Source organism: Haplochromis burtoni, unplaced genomic scaffold (genome assembly GCF_018398535.1).
Source record: "Haplochromis burtoni strain Fernald_Lab_line unplaced genomic scaffold, NCSU_Asbu1 Contig_250, whole genome shotgun sequence".
NCBI classification, from domain to species: domain Eukaryota; kingdom Metazoa; phylum Chordata; class Actinopteri; order Cichliformes; family Cichlidae; genus Haplochromis; species Haplochromis burtoni.
In genome coordinates, this window is record NW_024582611.1 from 95,103 (window position 1) to 115,233 (window position 20,131).

The window sequence follows — 20,131 nt, forward strand, 5'->3', positions numbered from 1 at the left end:
ATAAAAAAGCCAAAATGTGAGAAGGTTGTTGCAGTAGAGATCTCAGTTCACAGAAGCACACACGAACACAACAGTGTTAATACGTTGTTAGATTACAATATATGGCAACATTTAATTTCTTTGTTTTATACATTCTTATAAAATGTTGTCCTCAACCTTTCCTACTGGTACATATACTCTATGCAGTCATCACTGTGGCACGTTTCACCTTTATAATAATCAATTACTGATGAAAATCATTTAGTTGCAGCTGCTGAACATTGCAACCTTTCTCTGAGTTTTCTGGAGTTGCGTTAGACTTTAGGCTTTAAGCAGTAGTGGTTTCCTCCTTTGGTATTCAGGAAACTGAAACCTCAGACAGGGAGCTGTGAGAAATGCTGCAGAAACTTTCAACCAAACAAAACTGCGATGAAAAAGAAAAGAACATGTCAGTGGTGTAAAAAAAAAGGAAACAAAGCCGTAAATGCCAGTTTCAGGAAATGAAGGTGTAAGAAAGAAGAGACTTTGAGAAACTGTCAAGACATCCTGAAGATTTCAATAATGTACTAAACAGATTTGTGCAGCAGCTAAAGAAAGTGAAAGACAATTTAACTACTCGGATAGCGTTTGCCATTTTTGCACTACATTTAGCACCAGTTTAACAAATAGGAGTTTTCTAATAGAAAACCTGGTCAGCTTTTACTTTGTACAGCACCACAATGAAACATTCTTTACCACAGCTGCAGCAGAATAAAAGTAAAAGAACTGTTAAAGCTGGCAAATCTGGAATAAAAGCTGTATTTTAACAGTTAAATGTGTCACTGTTTTACTACAGGAGCTACACGTCAGATAAGTTTAGCAACCTGTGAGACCTGTGTGTTTTGCCTTTCCTTAAAAAGACAAACATTTAAAATGCATCTGACATGTTGTTCCTTATTGCCTATGTGGGTGCTTTTATCAAATATGATAAAATAAAGATGTTTTTGTTTCTGCTCTAAAAGTTCAGTTTCACGTTTTCCTACTCTTCACTTTGTATCACAGTAAATAAACCGAAGGAGATATTTGAATCTTCATCTCAGGCCGTGAAGCTCCACCCACCTGCTGTTCAAACCTTGTGTTTGCAAGTTGCAGCAAGTCAGAGTGTTGGCTTAAACGGAAAGCAGTCTGGAGCAGCCAGGTAATAAATAAGGATTATTTTGAACTTTGAATCAGGCAAAGATACTCTACACATCAAGAATAAAAACAGGTCTGGAAATGAGCGTCACAGGTGTGCAGATTAAAGAGGCTGGTCCTCCCACCACTTCCTTCTTGAACTTTAACTGAACTCTCCTTCAGTTAAAGTTATTCAAACCCCTTTAGCATTTGAAAGGTGTCAGCTGAGGTTTGGGGAGATTATTATTAGCATTTATTTTTTACATAGTATATCTCAATAAAGATTAAAATGAGAGCACTCATCCTTAAGAATCAGTTGCGACCACTTAAACAAGCTACTATGTGCATGCAGCCAGTGACTGTGATTCTTATAAAACAGCATTAAAGAGACGTGTTATTTCTTTCTTTCTTTTTTTGACTTATAAACACTGATATAAAATAACATTTTTGGATATATATTTGTTTTTTCTTTGAAAGATGAATTTCATTTGAGTTTTGGTTCTTACAGTCCAGCAGGCAGGCCTGTGTTGGGAGGGTGTACCCGATCTCTTCCTGAACACAGCTGCCACCCGTTTCTCTGGAGGAGCTCGATCAGGAGTGCACAGCTGGCTTCATTCAGCCACCCAGCAGAATAAAAGCTGGTGAACAGCTGCTCAGTCAGTGAGTCGGTCACCTTGTAGCGTTGGCTTACAGGGTATGTCTGAAACTAGTGACTAGCTAGTCAACCATGACCTGGATGACTACACAAGCATAGTGAATAGCTAGTCTCTTCTTGCAGCAGGACTGTTTCCCTTTTACTTGGAGAATCATTTCCTTTTTTTAGCAGGATATTTTAGGTTGTGGGTCTCTTGTTTGGGTGAAATAGCGGTGTGTTTCTTTGAGTAGTTGAGTCATTGTCAATAAAACTTTATTGTTTTACACTTTACTGTGTTTTGGCTTTTTTTTTTCCTGGTTCCTGGTCCCTTAGCCTTTATTCGGGGGTGTGACGCCGTTTTGCTGCCTATAGATTCATATAGAAAACCATTAAATTGCCTTTGCCTCTAGAAGAAGTGGGTTTTTAGGAAACCGGTATCCTGTTTTCTTTTTAAAAGTTTTGTTTCAGGCTCGCCAACTAGAGGTCACAATTGGGCCACAACGATTGACTAAATTTTCACACAACGTGACCAGTCTGCTGCTTTGCCTCTTCTCCGTTCAGAACTTTCTGTCATAGTAAATTTCCGTGTTTTGGTGAGTTGAATCTGAGCGAATAAACAGTGCGCCCTCGCAGAGGAGTGTATGGAGACGGAAGTAGAGGAGGGGAGAGCGTACGAGAAGGAGGGGAATGAGGCAGGAGCGAGTTGGTGGACAGGAGGAAAACATTAGCTCTCAATCCTTCACGTAGTTGGGATACTTTTCACTGTCGAAGAGGCAGGGAAGCCACAGCTCAGACTGCACCTCCACCAAGCCAGGACGCACGGTAAGTACCGCGTCGCTGCTCAAGTATTGCTGACCTTGTCTGGGAGTCAAGGAGACGCTGGAGGGTGGGGGAGTGTCGAGATGAAGTTGGGGGAAGAGATGGAGAAGAAAGGCGAGATAGCTGAACGGGAAGCTGCAGTGAACAGACGAGAGCTGTCTCTCCACTGCTTTTCCTGCCTTTGCGCTCTCCAGGGAAAAGCAACCCAAAAAAGTAACGGAAAGATTTTGGTGGGAGAGAAAAGTTTGGCATTCTTGGGTGTCGAAAGGGAAAATATCGGCTTCGCTTTGTTTTCCCCTCTTCACTGCAGTAGCAGTCATCGTGAAAGCTTCCACAACAATGGGTTACTTCTGTGTTGTGTCGGTTTAGCAAAAAGCTGTTTCCGAAAATTGTTTCAGGAGGCAACTTTCTATCAGCGCGCTCCTCGTAAGAGTGTGTTTGTTGTTTTGTAGACGGTGTCTGAGCACGCACCACTGCTCAGCTGTCAGATCCCGAGTTTAGTCCTCTTTGGTTTCAGAAAGAAACCACCTGGTATAATAAGAATTGTTTCTTGTTCTTGGGAACTGTAGTGACACTGATCATTTGAGAAGATATGGCTGTACATTGTGTGTCAGCACATTTTGCGGTTTTAGCACTGATGTCAGTGATGAGTAATTTCTTCATCATCTAGAGCGGAAGACTGCGAGGAAGTCATCCTGTGTTTACGGTGCAGAAGCATTACTTTTCTATTCCCAGCCAAACACTGAGGTGTTTAAAGTGTTAATTGTGACTTTGAGGAGGTGTATGTTCAAAACACAGAGGCGTAGCAAAAAAGTAACTGGACGTTAAGCCCTATAAATTACCACCTGAATCTCCCAAATTCACCCAGAAACATCTCAACAACTGCAAGGCTAAATTAACAACATTTGGCTCAATGGATGGAGTTCCCATTTAAAAAACAAACAACTAAAAAGGAGTTTTTACAGCAGGCACATTAACATTTTGTTTACATTGTACCAGGACTGTTGTGTTGGTTTAGAAATAGACTGTTGGATTGTCTGGATTTCAGCCATCCTGTCTCAGTTTTTGAATGAAGATAAACTAAAGTGTGGTTTTGATTGATAGTGCATACAAGATAAAAACGAAAGCATTTAAACACTTTTCAACACTGAACAGTAAGCCTGCCTGATGTTTTAGGGTGTAACCACTTACATGGAAAGGAAACTTAAAAAAAAAAAACTAAAAAAAAGCTTTGATCAGCACTCAGCATGAGCTCGCTGCCTCTTTCTGAACTTGTTTGTATAAAACAGGCTGATTTCTCAGTTCAGCGGTCGGTGTCGCCTTCATTTTGATTTCAAACCATAAATGGTGTAAAAGATGGATGTAGTTAGTGCGATGTTATCCACTGGTTTTTGACATCTTTGAAGGCTGCCATACCCAAAAAATATGACAAGGAAGGATGGGCCTGACTGTCAAATTGCACGCTCATTGGCTAACGAATTGTGATTGACAAGCTGTTATCCAATGAGCTGGTTTCATAGTATACCACAGCTAACACAGTAGTACAAAGATTTAAAAGATGGACATATTATTATGGGGTGTCTGGACCCCATACTCCCTATACAACCATTGCAAGAGCTTGGTCTGCATAGCTGGCAATAAGTTGGACGTGTTCCCGGTGGGTAATGGGCTCCGCCAGGACTGCCCTTTGTCACTGATTCTGTTCATAATTTTATGGACAGAATTTCTGAGAAGTTTCTCCATCCGGGAGGGGCTCAGAGTAGAGCCGCTGCTCCTCCACATCGAAAGGAGCCAGTGGAGGTGGTTCGGGCATCTGACAAGGATGCCTTCCGGCGCCTCCTAGGTGAGGTGTTCCGGGCATCTCCTACTGAGAGGAGGCCCCGGGGCAGATTCAGGACACGCCGGAGAGATTATATCACTCTGCTGGCCTGGGAACGCCTTGGTGTTCCCCTGGACAAGCTGGAGGAAGTGGCTGGGGAGAGGGATGTCTGGGCTTCTCTGCTCGAGCCGGCCCCAGATAAGCGGAAGAAGATGGATGGATGGATATTATTATTGTTTTATACATTGTGGCCAAAAATGAGTGACAGAGCCCATAAACTTAACAGGAAAGTATTTATGGATTTCAAGACAGAAAGACGTTTTCTCATAGACTTTTTATTGGGCTGGAAGTGTTTTTGCAACAACAGCTATCGCCAGCTGCTGGCCTTCAGATAAAGAAACAGGTTTAAGGTCTTCTGCATTGGCCTCAGTTATCTGACCCAATGTTCTGAACTAAGCATTTTAGTCAAAGTCATCTTGGTGTTTTGAAAAGAGAGATGACAATCAGTCACAAGATGATCCCACTTTTAAAGCATATCGGGCTTTATTGTTTATTTTGCTCTCCATGAAACCACTAATCACAAACCAAACATCAGTTTGTATCAAATAAGACTTCATTGGGAAAGGATTTGTTAAGGTCATACACGTGGTGAGACTTAAGGTTAATTTCACATCTACTTCTGTATAATCAGGCCTATTTTGTAACCCCCGGGTTCTTCCTCCGACTGGCCACTTAAAAATTGTCAAAGATTCTAAATGTTTACTCTTTTCATACCGGTTGCCCAATCCATCTGTAGTTGCAGTTATATTGCAATTTACTTATGTAACCAAGTTAAGTGCGTTTAGTTTATGACCTAACTCTAGTCTTCTGTTGTGTAGGAAAAGAGCCATTTAGCCATTCGCAGTTTGAATGAGTGAATGGGCTCAGGCTTTATTCAGTGTCTCTCTTCACTTACACAGATGTCACGAGACTACAACAATGCTTTGTTTGCTCCATCTTTTTATTAGAGATGAAAAATAATCCAGAGGGCCACAGTGATCCCATTAATTCTGGTGCTAATAACAATTTTGACTCAAATGTGAAACAGGAAAGATGGCATGACTACGTGACTCTGTAGTTTAGCTAAATGCTGATGATAAAGAGATGTAATGTTGTTTGTCTATGTTTTCAAATACACGGCGCTGACACGCTAATATTTGCAACTGTCTTGTGGCATGCTCGACTTAAGATGACTCCCCTGCTGGTCCACTGTTCATGTGAACTGTTTTTACATATAAAACATATTGAAAAAACTATAAAAAAAACATTTAAAAACGGAAACTGCAGAAGTTATAGTTTCATACTGTTTTGTGTGTTTTATCCTTTGATACCCTACTTAGCAAAGTAGGCTTAATCATTCACTGCTGTGTGTAAACAAGGTTAAGTATTAGTCGATGCTTTCCTGTTGGTATCAATACATTTTTCTCATTATAATGAAGTGGAAAATAAACTCTCCATCTCTCTTTCTTTTCGTACTCCTGTGTGCGTGCACAAAATCAGGTCTGCTGTGCTCTCTGTTCCCCCCCAAAAATGAGCAATTAGTGTTAATGTTGCATCCAAAGTAAAATTGCATCACATCCCCGCCATTACCACCTCACAGTCGCCCGATTTAACAACTTTTATGAGAACATGTGAATATCAACAAAGACGATCTGAAGCTTTGGTGAGTTTTGTTAATATATGACATATGAAAGTGTTGGATAAAGTCTATATTTGACACAGTGACGAGAAAATGTTGTTGAAACATTTCACGAATTGTTTAGAAGTTGCTGAAAAAACTTCTGTCTGAGCCAAAGAAGTGTGTCTATAAACAGTATGATGATGGTAGCAATCGGTGTCAAAACATAGTTAGTCAAGCTGGTCATGAACAGAAGTGTGATTTTTATTTTATTTTATTTTTTTAAACCTTTACAAACTGAGTCTGTGTGAAGAGAAAACTGAAGCTGTTTGGTTAATCAGAAAATGCTACGAGATGTGAAACTTGTGATTGAACGTCAGCTGCCCCGACTAAACTTTGACTGAGGTCACGTGAGGTCTCAGTAATGTCCAGCCTTACACAAATGCATTTATCACGCATGAAAATCCATTTTGTCACATGTTGAAGGTCTTTAATGTTAAAACATCTGAGTCTTTATGCTACAATGAGAATCTTATCAGGTTTAAAAGGTCAGTCATAATGTCAGTGTTTTATCATGTAAGAGGAGATGGGGAGTGGCTCGGTGGCCTGAGAGGTCAGGTGAATAATTCAGAGGCTAATTGTTTGGGTCTTTTGGTGCAGCTCTCGGGGCTCAAAGCACAGATACTGTATTGTGTCCTTATGTCATAACACTTTCCCATTCTTGCTTTGTTAATGTCTGTCACCAGTGGGTCTTTTTCAGGTCACTGCATACGCTTGCATTGTAAATGCACCTCTATCCAAATAACAAGCAAGAAATCTGTTCAGTTTTTTAAGGCTTTTAAAGGCATCGTTGTCTCAAGATGGAGGGATGTTGTTTAAAGGTTTTTTGTATTTTTAAAAAGAAAAAATGTAAGTCAGAGAGATGTGATCGTTTTCAGTCATGAGAATGTGATCACAGATTCATGCAGAGCTACTGAGCAGAGTGATGTTAATCATTAACTGACAGGAACCTTGAACAAACCAACATATAACCCAGTTTGTTATTTGTTTATTCAACCTATTTCCCGGTCATACTGAATTTTCTTTCTTTCTTTTTTTTTTTGGTCCGTTGACCACATCGTGACTGACGTTAGGAGGAACAAAGAAATCAGATAAGTGGGAAATTAACAAACAATAGCCAGGAACCGACTCAGGCTGCACTGTACAATTAATTACAAAAACAAAAAAAAAAGTTAGGGTTTTTTTTTTGTGTAGCAACACTAACAAAGTTCTATATCCCATATTGAATTGACTTGTAAATAAAACTGTTAAGGTGCTATTGTCTAGTATTCGCTATGTTTAAAGGTGACGTTATTGTTATTATTTTCTCAGAATTTGCAGACACCAATATTTTCAGATAAGGTGTTTGTGGTTTGGTTGCAGGGAAACAGTGCAATAGCCACCACCCAAGAAGTTGGTCTTGGTTCAGCATCTTCTGGTTCCTTTTTTTTCTTTTCTTTAAAAAAAAAAATTCAAATACAGCCCAGATAATTAAATACACAAAATATTATTAAAACATATTAATAGTAAAATCGCATAAAAAGGCATTTTCTTTATTTTTTAAAAACTTTTTTAGGTCATATATTTTATTCAATAGCCCTGCAACAGACTGGTGACCTGTCCGTGGTGTACTGCAGCTCTCGCCCTAAGCTGGGATAGGCTCCAGCCCCCCCGCAAACCTGAATTGGATAAGCAGAAGAGGATGGATGGATGGATTTCATTCAATTAAACACTTCATGCCATCTCACCATGCACAGCTTCCTACAGTAGAAATGCATCTGCTGGTGTTGGATATTTGCAAAGGTGAATCTTTCCAACAGTTATTTCCACGCGTCTGGTTACTTGTGGTTTCACTTGCCCTCGTAGACATTTGCAGCTAACATTTGCAGCTAAGGAATAAGCATCTAAGGGAAATTAAAGCGAGAGATTGCTAAATGTTTCCACTATGGTAGTGGTTTCCCCAAGCGTTTTAACATTTACATTATTTTTTCCTCTGGCCATAATAGTTCTGTATTGCTGCATGAATAAAATACCAAAAAGATTAGTGTTTTTTTTTAAAAGATCAGCTATTTCATGTCTTTAATCTTCACGGGGCTTCAGCCCACGATGGAAATGCAGGTAACAAAGGGCTAAAGAACTTTATTACTAAAGTTTTTGGAACAAGCTGTTCCACAGAAACATAACTGGTTTTCAGAAGCTAAAATACGTTACAAGAGCACTTCCACGAGGAAGTGGTGAATCAAGCCAAACCTACACAAAAGCAGCTTGTGAAAGATCTAAAGCCAGCTGGGACCAGAAGTCAAAAACACCATTAGCAACACAAAATGCTGTAATGGACTGAAATCTTGCGGCACCTCGAGGTCTTATTGGGCCAAAATCTCTCCTGAGATGTTAACATAAGCTGCCATAAAAAAATTTTCATTTCTCTTACAAATTCAGCAGGGGATCACTTAATTTCACTCACTGTGTAGTTTCTTTACTCTTTCCTTGTAAATGAAACTAGTTTTCTACAACTCCATCCAGACCACCGTGCGTCAGAGTCATCAAACTCAGTGTCAGTTTCACTGAACCTGTGGTTTAACTGCGGCCAGGTGACATCCAGAGCCCGAGTGAAAGTTTTACAAACTGCTGTACTCAATGATCTAGATACATTTTAATGAGCATTTTTTGGTTTCATTCTGTCAGGAAGTGGGTTCAAATGTACTGTTCAGAATCGAATCACCAAAAACCTTGCTGATTCCTGCAGATATAAAGTGATAGTGGGGAAAAAAAAGATTGATAATCACTTTAGAATTCTTATTGTTTTATCACTACTTCATCTCTTTGTTTTGATAAATCTCTTGGTATCTCCTGGTTTTTATGACCAGTGTGAAACACTGTGAGGTCTCAAAAATGCACAAATGTTTTCTTTGTTAAATCACTTTGTTAAAAACTTCACAAGTGAAAGATTAAAATAACAGTCTCTGTCAGTGTGTGTAGAAGCATGAAAGGGTGTTGGTCTTTAAGACTTATTCAGAATTTATCTGATTTGGCTTATAGTCATCTTTTACTGGAATTCATCTTCTGCTGTTGAGGGCATTTTACAAGATCGCACTACTTCCAGCAATTGTTGAGTTACTGCAACAGTTTTCGGGACAGAAATCTGAAATATACCCCCCCAACAGCTTCTCTTACTTGTAGTGGGCTAAATTAATAAGCACTATTCTTCACCCTAGGGTAAGATCATTCGTGTGTAGCCTAACATCAGGCTGGATTTATACATTGCTTCCTTAACTTTTCAACCCTTAAATACACCACCACTGGCACCCATAACTTTAATTGTTTTCTGTCTGACTTTATGAGGCTCTTATTTGTGCGGAGGAAATTTGCCACACTCTTCTTTCTTTCAGTTCATTGAGGGTTCTCTTGACATCCCACAGCTTTTCGAGGTCTGAGGTCTGGCTTGTTAGTAGGCCATTGCAACACCCTGATTCCTTTCATTTTCAGTCATTCCGTTGTAGATTTGCCGGGGTGAGATCGTTGCCCTGTTGCATAACATAATTTTGGAAAAGATTTTGCTGTTTAAAATCTGATATGTCTATCTAGAGAAATTCATTTTATTTATACAGCACCAAATCACAACAACAGTCGCCTCAAGGCGCTTTATATTGTAAGGTAGACGCTACAATATATACAGAGGAAAAACCCAACAATCATATGACCCCCCATGACCAAGCACTTTGGTAACAGCGGGAAGGAAAAAGTCCCTTTTAACAGGAAGAAACCTTCGGCAGAACCAGGCTCAGGGTGGGCGGCATCTGCTGAAACCAGTTGGCTTGTCTTTGTAAGGTTATAATTTACCTTTGCAATGGGGTCAAATAACAATACAGAGTACAGCAGCACTACTGGTATTTGACAAAGAATAACAAAGTTATCTACCAACCATGGCCACAGAATGCACTCAGAACATTCCACGCAAATGACAACTTGTACAGATGAGTAAATCTTAACACAGAGGGTTTTATAAAGACAAAACATAATACCATGGAGCCTTTCCTTCTAGCCATAAGAACAGAATAAGAAAACAGAGAGAAGGTCGAATTCCTAAAAATATAAATCACATCTCACATTTGACTTTAGAATACTTTGGTGTGCAGAGAAGTTCACAGTTGCGTCAAATAACTGGTCCTGTGGCTACAGAACAAGTACACATTAACACCCCTGCACCACCGTGCTTTGCAGTGTGGGTTTTTGTTTATATCCTGTGTTTGGCTTTCTCCAACATGGCTGTTATAGAAGTGTGCGCACTGGCTGATGATCAGTTAATCAAGTGCATTTTATTAACAGCACCTGGCTGCTACTTCCCCTCTTAATGCCCTGTAGAAGTAGTAAGGGTGTACTTAGTTTTTCATGGGACTGCACAGCGTAGTTGACACTGTATAGTTCTGCTTTGGTAAAGCGCTTTACTTCAATTCAATAAAATTTTGTTTGTATAGTGCCAAATCACAACAACAGTTGCCTCAAGGTGCTTTATATAGTAAGGAAAAGACCTGGCAATAATACAAAAAAATTAAGAAAGCTCTTGAGCAAGCTCTTTGGCAACGCTGGAAAGGAAAAATGTATTTGTATAGTGCTTTACTGGTCCCTAAGGACTAGTAATGGCAAGCTACATTGTAGCCACAGCCACCCTGGGGCGCACTGACAGAGGCGAGGCTGCCGGACACTGGCGCCACCGGGCCCTCTGACCACCACCAGTAGGCAACGGGTGAAGGGTCTTGGCCAAGGACACAACGACCGAGACTGTCCAAGCCGGGGCTCGAACCGACAACCTTCTGATTACAAGGCAACCTCCCAACTCTTGAGCCGGCAGAATCAGACTCAGGGAGGGGCGGCCATTTGCTGTGATTGGTTGGGGTGAGGGGAGAAAGACAGTACGAAGACACACTGTGGAAGAGAGCCAGAGATGAACAATAAATAATGATTAAATGCAGAGTGGTGGATAAACACATAAAAAGGTTAGTGAAGAAGAGACCTATTGTAGTGTAACTAAGGGAGGATTCAGGGTCGCCAAAAAGGAAAGTTTTAAGCCTAATCGTAAAAGTAGCGTCTGTGTCTGTCTCCAAATGAAAACAGAGGAGCCTGAGGCTCTGCCTCCCATTCTACTTTTAAATACTCCAGGAATCACTAGTAAACCAGCAGTCTGAGAGCGAAGTGCTCTATTGGGGTGATATGGTACTAGGAGGTCTTTAAGATAAGATGGCTTCTGCTTATTCAATAAAATTAAATTTGATTCAGAATTTAACAGGAAACCAATGAAGATAAGTCTGTGTGGGAGAAATATGCTGTCTCTTTCTTGTCTCTGTCAGTACTCTCACTGCAGTATTTTGAATTAACTAAAGGCTTTTCAGGAGTTTTTAGGACATCCTGATAATAGTAATAAATGCATGAACTAGTTTTTCAGCATCACTTTGAGGCAGGATGCTTCTAATTTCAGCGATATTGCACAAATGGAATGAATATTTGTTTAATATGCACACTGAAGGACATGTCCTTTTCAAAAATGTCTCTGAGATTCCTCATGATGTTAATGGAGGCCGAGTTAATGCCAGAGTATTACCATGGCGTGAAAATGCCTATCTATTGAAGTTACCTACCAACCAATATACCCACTGAATAAATGAATGAATACAATGAAAGCTAAACAGAAGAAGACAGACATAATTTCCTAATCCCCAAAATAGTTTTAGGTGATTGGCTAATTTTTGACTCAATTATATGTTGCAGCTCTACTTACCTCAAAAGGCTGAAGTGTACTGAAACATTCAGACTGTAGGGCAGCTATTATTAGCAAAAAGACAGATAACACAAGTACTTGCTGATAGAGACACAGGAGAAAACCTAGGGTGGAGGTTTGGGAATGCTGACCCCTGAAAACCAGGATCACCAAAGACAAATTTCAGTTTTTCTGTTAATCATTCTGAGATTATAAGTCACAACGTCACAGAGCTCAGAGTAAAACGATATGCAAACTGAACACGATGACACCTACTACAAATATAGTAGGTGGGAAATGACTGCAAAGATAATTCACCATTATCTCTGCTGTCATTTCAAAGGTTTAAATAACCACAAAGAGACAAAAAGCAGTAAAACCTAAGAAGACAAGAATCAAAAACAACGTCAGAGAGATGACTGATAAAAAAACATAGGTGGGGAAAAAAATAACCGCAAACACCCAAAACAATCACATCAGTTATGAGAAACCAACAGACTCATTTTGTGTCTTTACTAAGTCTGAATCCGTCCAGTGTAGGAAGCAAACTAGTCTTCCCCCAGAAAACAATCCAAAAGTTTTTTTGTGCATCCTGCTCCTATGATGTGTAGGTATGCTTTAAGCATTGTTTGTTTCATCTTTTGATCTGTGAGCTTTTCCCATCCCTAAACATAATCAGGTAGGAAGTCACTAGAGTAAAACAGTGAGTGAAAGCAAAACATAACCAAGAACAAGAGCTGAACTCCAGTCTCATCAAAAGTCTGTTGGGTTTTTTGTTTCACTTTTTTTACTGTGTTAAAATGAAACCACTACCATGCAGCGATTAGAGGAAGAGTTACACGATGCTTTCTATGGGAACTAACTAAACTAAGTTTGATTTGTTCAGAGGAGCTGATGTAGGAAGGCTCAGGCATCTCACACATCATTGTGTGTCAGATAATGCAGTGTTGTCAAACTACTGGTGTGGCAAAGTGTCACTGGATTATAATATTCATGAGAAGGCTCTGTCACTTCCAACGCATCATTTTTCATCAGTCAGTGTTACTCTTGCAATGAGATGCATTTGAACCAAAAGCACACTCTTTTCTTATTGGTGTATAAATCTAACAGCTACTTTCAACATCTTCTTCATACACATGGGGTCTTCATAGCATAACTCCACACTTTTGTTTTTTCCGATTTGTACACCAGATGCTGGGATCCTCTTCTTATTAGGCAAACGTCTCAACCACATAGATACACTAGTATATAAAGCTAAGAAGAGTTTGGATGTAAATGAGTCGAACAAAGCGTAAAATAGTCCAACGTTCTTCATTTAATCTTTAATGTCTCTGTTTTAGAGACGCTGTAGCTCTTTGTGTTGTGTGACGCACTGCTACCAAAGTCTACCTTGTGCGTTACTGTGAGACACAGAAAACACCTGACAAACAATTATATTCCTTTAATCTTTGACTGAGAAGCTCTTAAACTTGTGATAACATTTAATAGCCATTAAGAGTTTTCCACTGCTGAAACTTTTGTAAATGTTTCCTTCTTCTCTACACACACCTTTTCTCCACAGTGAAAACAGGGCCCATTTATCCAAAGCTCTGTTTGCCATTAGACAAAACACACAGAGAGGGAACATGCTTAGGGCTCTGAAAAAACAGCAGCTGTGCGCATTGGCTTATCTGTTACTGCAGGTCATCGTCTGATTGGTTCTTTTATGGAAACTGTTTTGCAACAGCTCTCATCTGCATGTGCAGAGTTGATGTCTATTTCAGGATGGCACTGACATTTGATGTTTGCGATATGTTGATAGCTTGTTGGAGAGCTTTTACCGAAGCTTTATAAATTTGACATAAATATTATAACCACAGCGCTTCAGTGAAGCGGAAATGCATTTTAAGCCTGACGTATGTTATCTTGGGAATTCTTTGGTTTCCTCTAACCTTTAAAAAACATGTTTTGAAGTTTTAAACTAAGACACCACCTTTGTTAATCCACAAGTCGCTTTTGTAATTAGTCATTTGATTGCTTTGTTAGCCTTAAGTAGTAGAAAACCATCCTTTTTCAGACTGGACAAATACAAAGGGAGCTTTTCTGTAATTTGGATTCATGCACACAGAGGAAAAGAGTCTTTCTTTCAGCTGCAATCAAGCAGTCAGTTTTGATAATAGAGCTCTGTTCAGCTCAGAAACCAGAGATCACCGATTGGACAAGACAGCCTTTCATTTGTGTGACTTCTGACCGGCCACAGGTGACTCTGACAACTTGGATACTCTTACACACCTTTGTTTGCATGATGATGGTGTTTGCTGCACTTTAAAGAGGAGAACTGCACAGAGAAAGTGTGCATGTGTGTGTTTGTGTGTTGTAGATGCATAAATCTGTTGTGCGTTATATATGTATGATCTATGCTGGACGATTTTAGTAGGAAGATCTGATGAAGGTTGGGATAAAATTAAGTTTAGCACAAGTTTTATTGTAAATTAAAATTAGGCAGCTAGCAGTTATGCTAATGATGATTAAGTGTAATTGATTCTTGAGTGTTTGTGTCTGTGTGTGTGCACGTTGAAGATAATTTAAAAAAACAAACAGTAGTGCATTCATCTGTGAAAGTGGTTTTATTTAAACCACAGTATGTTTATATTCAGTCTCCCCTTGACTCACTTATCTCTTTTCCACTTTGGTTTTAAAGCCAAACGTGAGTCTCAAAATGATTAAAACAGCACAAGTACCATAACTGGAGGAAGTCTTCATCCACTCCAATGTGAAATGTAGTTTTTAAGGATGTTTGACTTTTCGACTCTTTGGTTGGCTTTGTTGACAGATGAATATTTAAAGGATTTGAAAGATTTGTTCTTGATTTGTGTTATTCAGTTTTGTAAGAATTTCCCTACATAGCTAAGCTTTTCGCAATCCATGCCCCCGTGTACCTGAAATTTCAGCAACCAGGAAACTATTGGCTTCCATATCTGCACCGTACTGTATAAAAAGCAATTATCAGACTCTTCTCGTGCTTGATATGATTTATCAGTGAGTGAACATGTGATATTTACAGTAAGAGATTACACAACTCCAGCATGTTTCATAAGCCTGCAGGTTGAATTACATAACTAAACGCAAAACAATGTTTTGTTTTGTTTATGTGTCATAAAACAAAATACACATAACAAAAGTGGATGCCTGGTGCTTCACAGGATCCATAAAAACATGGAAAATCTGCAAACTTACATTAAAAAATGTTCTGCAAAACTATAACCACTATAATATCTCCATGAAACTGTGATTGCATAAGAAGTGAACGTAGGAAAATGTTGTGCTCCTCTGGAAAAAGGAGGTGTGTATATAAAACCTTTGGGCCTTTCTTTAAGAATTTACAAGACATAGTCAAAACTAAATGCAACGACTTTTGTGCAGCAGTGATGGCTGCACAAGTTTCTTTGCATATAACCTAACACAGGATAAGGATATACTGATAAGTCTGCTCTGAAAATTAAAACACGATACAAACACATTCTCCTGTGCTGATACTGTCAATGTCTGCACTTAAATTTGTTTTTATACCAGTGAAGCTCTTTGCAATTCTTGAATATGCTTCTGATATCGCTGCACAATAACACAGAAACATTACGCGTCACTCCAAAAAAAGTTTATGAAACATCATATTGGTGCCAGATCTCTTTTAAAGATCAGAAAAAGTTAATATAAAAAATAATTCACAAGAAAATTCACTCTAAACTTATCACTAATTCAATACAGGTCTGTATAGTTGTAGGAGAAACCCTTATATTTATCTTGCGACTCATGCAGTGCCTAGATGAAGAAAATTTGCATTAATATCCTTAAAAAAATGAACAGTTTACAGAGTACAAGTAACTTTAATTATATTTTGTTAACAGTACTTGTACGTTGTAATTGATCAGATCTTAGCAACATTCTAAGCTAAAACAGCTGGTAAATCTCTCAGACCATCCATAACTTATTCAGTGGAATCAGTTTGGTCTTTGTGGTGTGTCAACGCAGCAGTAAAACTTGCAAAGTCACAGTCTGCCAAAACCAATTGCATGGATCAGAGAAACTTGAACAATCCACGCCATTTGACATTTGAAATCTTGCTAAGTCGTCCTGATGGCTGCAGAGGAATAAAATGAAACTTTCACCAGGCTGGACACGCGTCTCGCTGTCGACCCACATGACTTCTGTGTTTGTCTGCAGAATAGACTGATTTTTTTTTTATTCAACTGAGTCACTTAGTGAATGAATGAGGGTTTGTTTTCCAGCATTTAAGGGGTCTTGATGCATGCTCAATCATCCAAGTAAGTAAATCCCAAAAGGTTGTTCATCTGGATGTAGCGTTTTCAGTGGGAGAAACATTTCTCAGACCTCACAGACATTGCTCCTTCAGTAGGCTGGTTTGAGTTATTGTGCAAATGTACTTTTTAAGGTTGGGGAAACCTGCAGTCAGCTGAGACTGAAGAAGTCACTTGGATGGGTGACAAAATGTTTGTCCCCCTGAAAACATTACATCCAGATGAGCAGAATCAACCTTTTGGAACATTTAAGGGGAGAACATTATAAGTGTTTGTGTTTCTCACAGCTGCACACGTGGAGAAACTCTGGCTTCCTGGTATTTTTTTTTGGTGTAAATAATGACATAACAAGTTTCCTTAGAAACCTCACTTGTTCCATCAAACAAAATTAGTCTGTTATCACAGTGAAAGTGAGTCCTGATAGTGTTGTTTTGTAATCTATCATTGATTACAAAGCAAGTAAGCTCTGTTGACTTTAGTTGGGCAATGCGTCAAACCCAGTTTTTACTTCAGTGCACCATTTCCACCATAAAATTTCCTATCAAATTCTTCTTTAAAAAAAAAGAAGAAGAAGAGTATAAGCAGAGTTTAAAGTGGGATTTGGAAGTTGGGCAAACGTAGCAGTCCACCGTGGGGTTAAAGAATTATTTATAAATAAGTGACATAATTCATTTGTTCTTTGTGTACAGGCTGTGATCCATTCACCTGTGCTGCTATTCCGAGATTCACTGCTCTTTGTGGAGTTTTCCACAAGATACAACCAGATATGTCACAAGCTACATGGATGATTTCCAAAACTGAAGATATCCCTAAAGCTAGAATAACAGATAGAATTCAGTGAGCGAAACTAATCAATATCACCTAAAATATAAATGTCTGCTACCCTTGGTGTGCCTCACATCTCCCATGAAAACCACAGCTTGCTCTGTACCACTGCATTACAGAGCATTATTACCACATTGCTATAAACTACCAAGTTTAGCCTGGATTAAACCGACCCAGACTGCCTAAAGAAAGAAGAATGTCTTGGTTTAGGCGGACTGTGGGATGTCACTGTTTTCTTGTTATTTTGCAAATATCTAAATAAGTATGAATTAACAGACCTTTCAGATTTAGGTGCTGGAGTACTGCACCACAATGTTTTCCATAGAATTAGATATATCATTTGTGGTTGTAGCAAGGTTGTGTGTGTAGAAGGAGGCACAACTACTCTTTCTAAAATGAATCAAGTTCTGGTTAGAGTGATCCACCGGGTTGCAGTGGACCTACAGAGCAGAACAAGGTCTATTACCATGAGCTACAGTCCAAGTTAATGGAGGTAGTTTGCCAGACACTGGGACTCAAGACTCGAGACAGCTAAATGACGCTGAAGCCCAGCAGTGACCAGATTTTCATAGTGAGAGCAAAGGGATTTACCAGTAGTAAATCAGCCATGTTTTTGTCTTAGATGGATGACAAATTAACCAGCCTAGGAGACCATCCAAATGTAGAGTGGGAAAAACAGCCTCATGTGAAAACATTCAGATTTAAGATCGTCCAAATAGTTTCATTGTCTAATTTCGTCTTTCTACCCCACTCTCATTTGAATAATTCTGTTTTATCGATATCACCTCAGGGTCATGAGACTTGTCACATACGAACATTTTTAAGGACATCGCAATTAAAATGTGCAACATTAATCTGCAGGGTAATCTTGATAAAGGGGAGTAGATTAACCCAGACTGCTTTGCACTAACACCGAGCCGCTTTAGGCACGTAACTGTAACCAGCGAGCAAAAGCAAAATTAAAAGTATCCTAAAACAAAGTCTGAACACAAAACTCCAAAACTGTGTGAAAACGGAGGCCCTGGCTTCTTAAAACAGACCATTAGCTCACAGCATCAAATATTGCTTCTCACGATGCTACGAATCAACAAAGCCGAAGGACGTCTGATGCTTTTTGTTGCGATGTCTCAAACAAAGCGTCAGCGTGCGATGCTTGGAGATGAAAGTATGTTTCACAATGCATTGCATAAGTATCCGGTGGATGTTTGTTTGTTTTTTGTTTTTTTTGTTTGTTTTTTTTGACTTTTCATATATTTCCCAGCATGCATGCTGCTGAAGTCATTGATGGGCGGCTATCTGATCAAAACTGAAATCAAGATAGTTTTGCACATCAGTCACTTCCTGACACCATCATTTGTGAAGAACTTTGGTCAGAGGGGTCACACTGAGACAATGTTACTAGCAACAACAATCACAATCTTGTGATTGTTAACACTACAGAAAATCCTGTGATAATAAGAGAGGTGAATAAATAGTTTACAAATGGTTTTTATGTTACGTTAGCTAAGAAAATAAAAACATGTGAACACTGTATTTCGTTATGTTAAATTGCCCAACCCCGACTGTATTAGTGTCTTTGTGTGTGTGTTTGTGTGTTCTGTATGTATTTCCATACTTTCCTCACATTCTTCAACAAACTCATATGGTTGATATTTATAGCTCCAATGCTGACGTCACCTTGGCAACCAAAGCTGAGAGGCGGGATTCAAAAACCACAACTACTTTTGTGACACACGCTTGCTTCTCTCTCATAACCACATTTATGCTCTGTTCTTGTACATTTCTTGAACCTGCTAAATGTTTGGGGGATTTTATGTGTGGGTGTGTCAGTCTTGTCGCTGTCGCACGTCAACACTACACAACAAGCTATATATTTGCTTTTTAACATTAGCAGATTTTTTTCTTATTCAGTGCATTAAAACACAACATCCTCACTGCAATGCAGTCCCACATTGAGAAGAGAGGAAAAAGCAAAACCTTTCTGACAAATGCCGCCTTGCTTTTGACAAACACCAGCTCTGCCATAAGCAAGGCTGTGAGATAGCTGATAACAGTCATCATGACTGTCTCTATGATTCCTACTGCTGCTTATAGAAATGAAGTTGCATAATTTCCTGTGTAACTGACATTATGGTTCCTTCAACTGTATGAGATGTTTCCACATAACATTTTTTAACTTGCATCAAGTTGTTTGTTTAAAATCCTGTCTTTTTAAGAATGTTTCAGCATTTTGAGAGTTTAAATGTCACATCAAACAATATTTAGAAAAAATGTTAGCGGGGAATGTCAGGAAATGATAAATGGAGGTTCTAAATATCACACTACTTTGGACCTATGACTGCCTCTTTAAAGTCAAATAAGGTCAAACTTTTGTCTTTAAAACCACACTTAAAGTTCTATTGCATTTGTTTGTATTGGCAAAATTTGGGACACGATACTTGCAAAACGGGACTCTAAATATCACATTACAGATTTCACAGTTCTAACTTTTGCATTTCACATCTGTTTTTCTTTCAAGTTGACCCCAAAATGCTGTATTTTTACTGCATTATAAACTTTTTAAGCATGTTTCAAAAGAACAAAGAAAACAAAATGAATATATACAAAATGCGATACTATTCCATTTAAATGTTGTGCTCTTGTTACTATTTTTCTTTAATATTTATTTCTAAGGATTTGATGGAAAATTTTTCATTACCTTGCCACGGTAATAAAAGTTTTCCAAACCTTCCTGGATCTAGTTCTGGATCTAGAGTTCCTGACCTAGAATCTAGATCAAGATCGACTTTAAAAGTTAATTACTCCTGAGATGGGCCAAGGCTCTAGTTCAAACCAACCAATCAACCCTTACCCCACCTCTTTGGCAGAGGTAATAATCTTGACTTCTGTAATCATGATTCTCTCTTATAAATTTGCAATTAGTTTGGGGATGTTAAATTTATTGAAAAATCTCCAGTGTTTTACCCATACCCTAACCCAACCAACTAACCGACCAACCCTAACCTCAGCTCTTTGGTAGAGGTAATAATCTCGACTTCTGTAATCATGGGTCTCTCTTACAAGTTTGCAATTCAATTTGGGATGTTAAATTTATTGAAACATTAGAGTTTTACGCATTTGCTGTTGATCAAATTCTTAAATAATATTAAATCCTAATAAT

General features: G+C 38.9%; 1 protein-coding gene across 1 annotated transcript in view; it reads left to right on the forward strand.

Annotated features, from left to right (window-relative positions):
* The first annotated feature begins 2,261 nt into the window (after nt 1-2,261).
* The window catches only part of LOC102300055 (phospholipid-transporting ATPase ID), a 48,463-nt gene continuing 30,593 nt past the window's right edge, over nt 2,262-20,131 (forward strand). The window contains exon 1 of the mRNA XM_042227232.1: nt 2,262-2,587. The gene's annotated coding sequence lies outside the window, so the exon portion shown is untranslated. The remainder of the gene's footprint in view (nt 2,588-20,131) is intronic.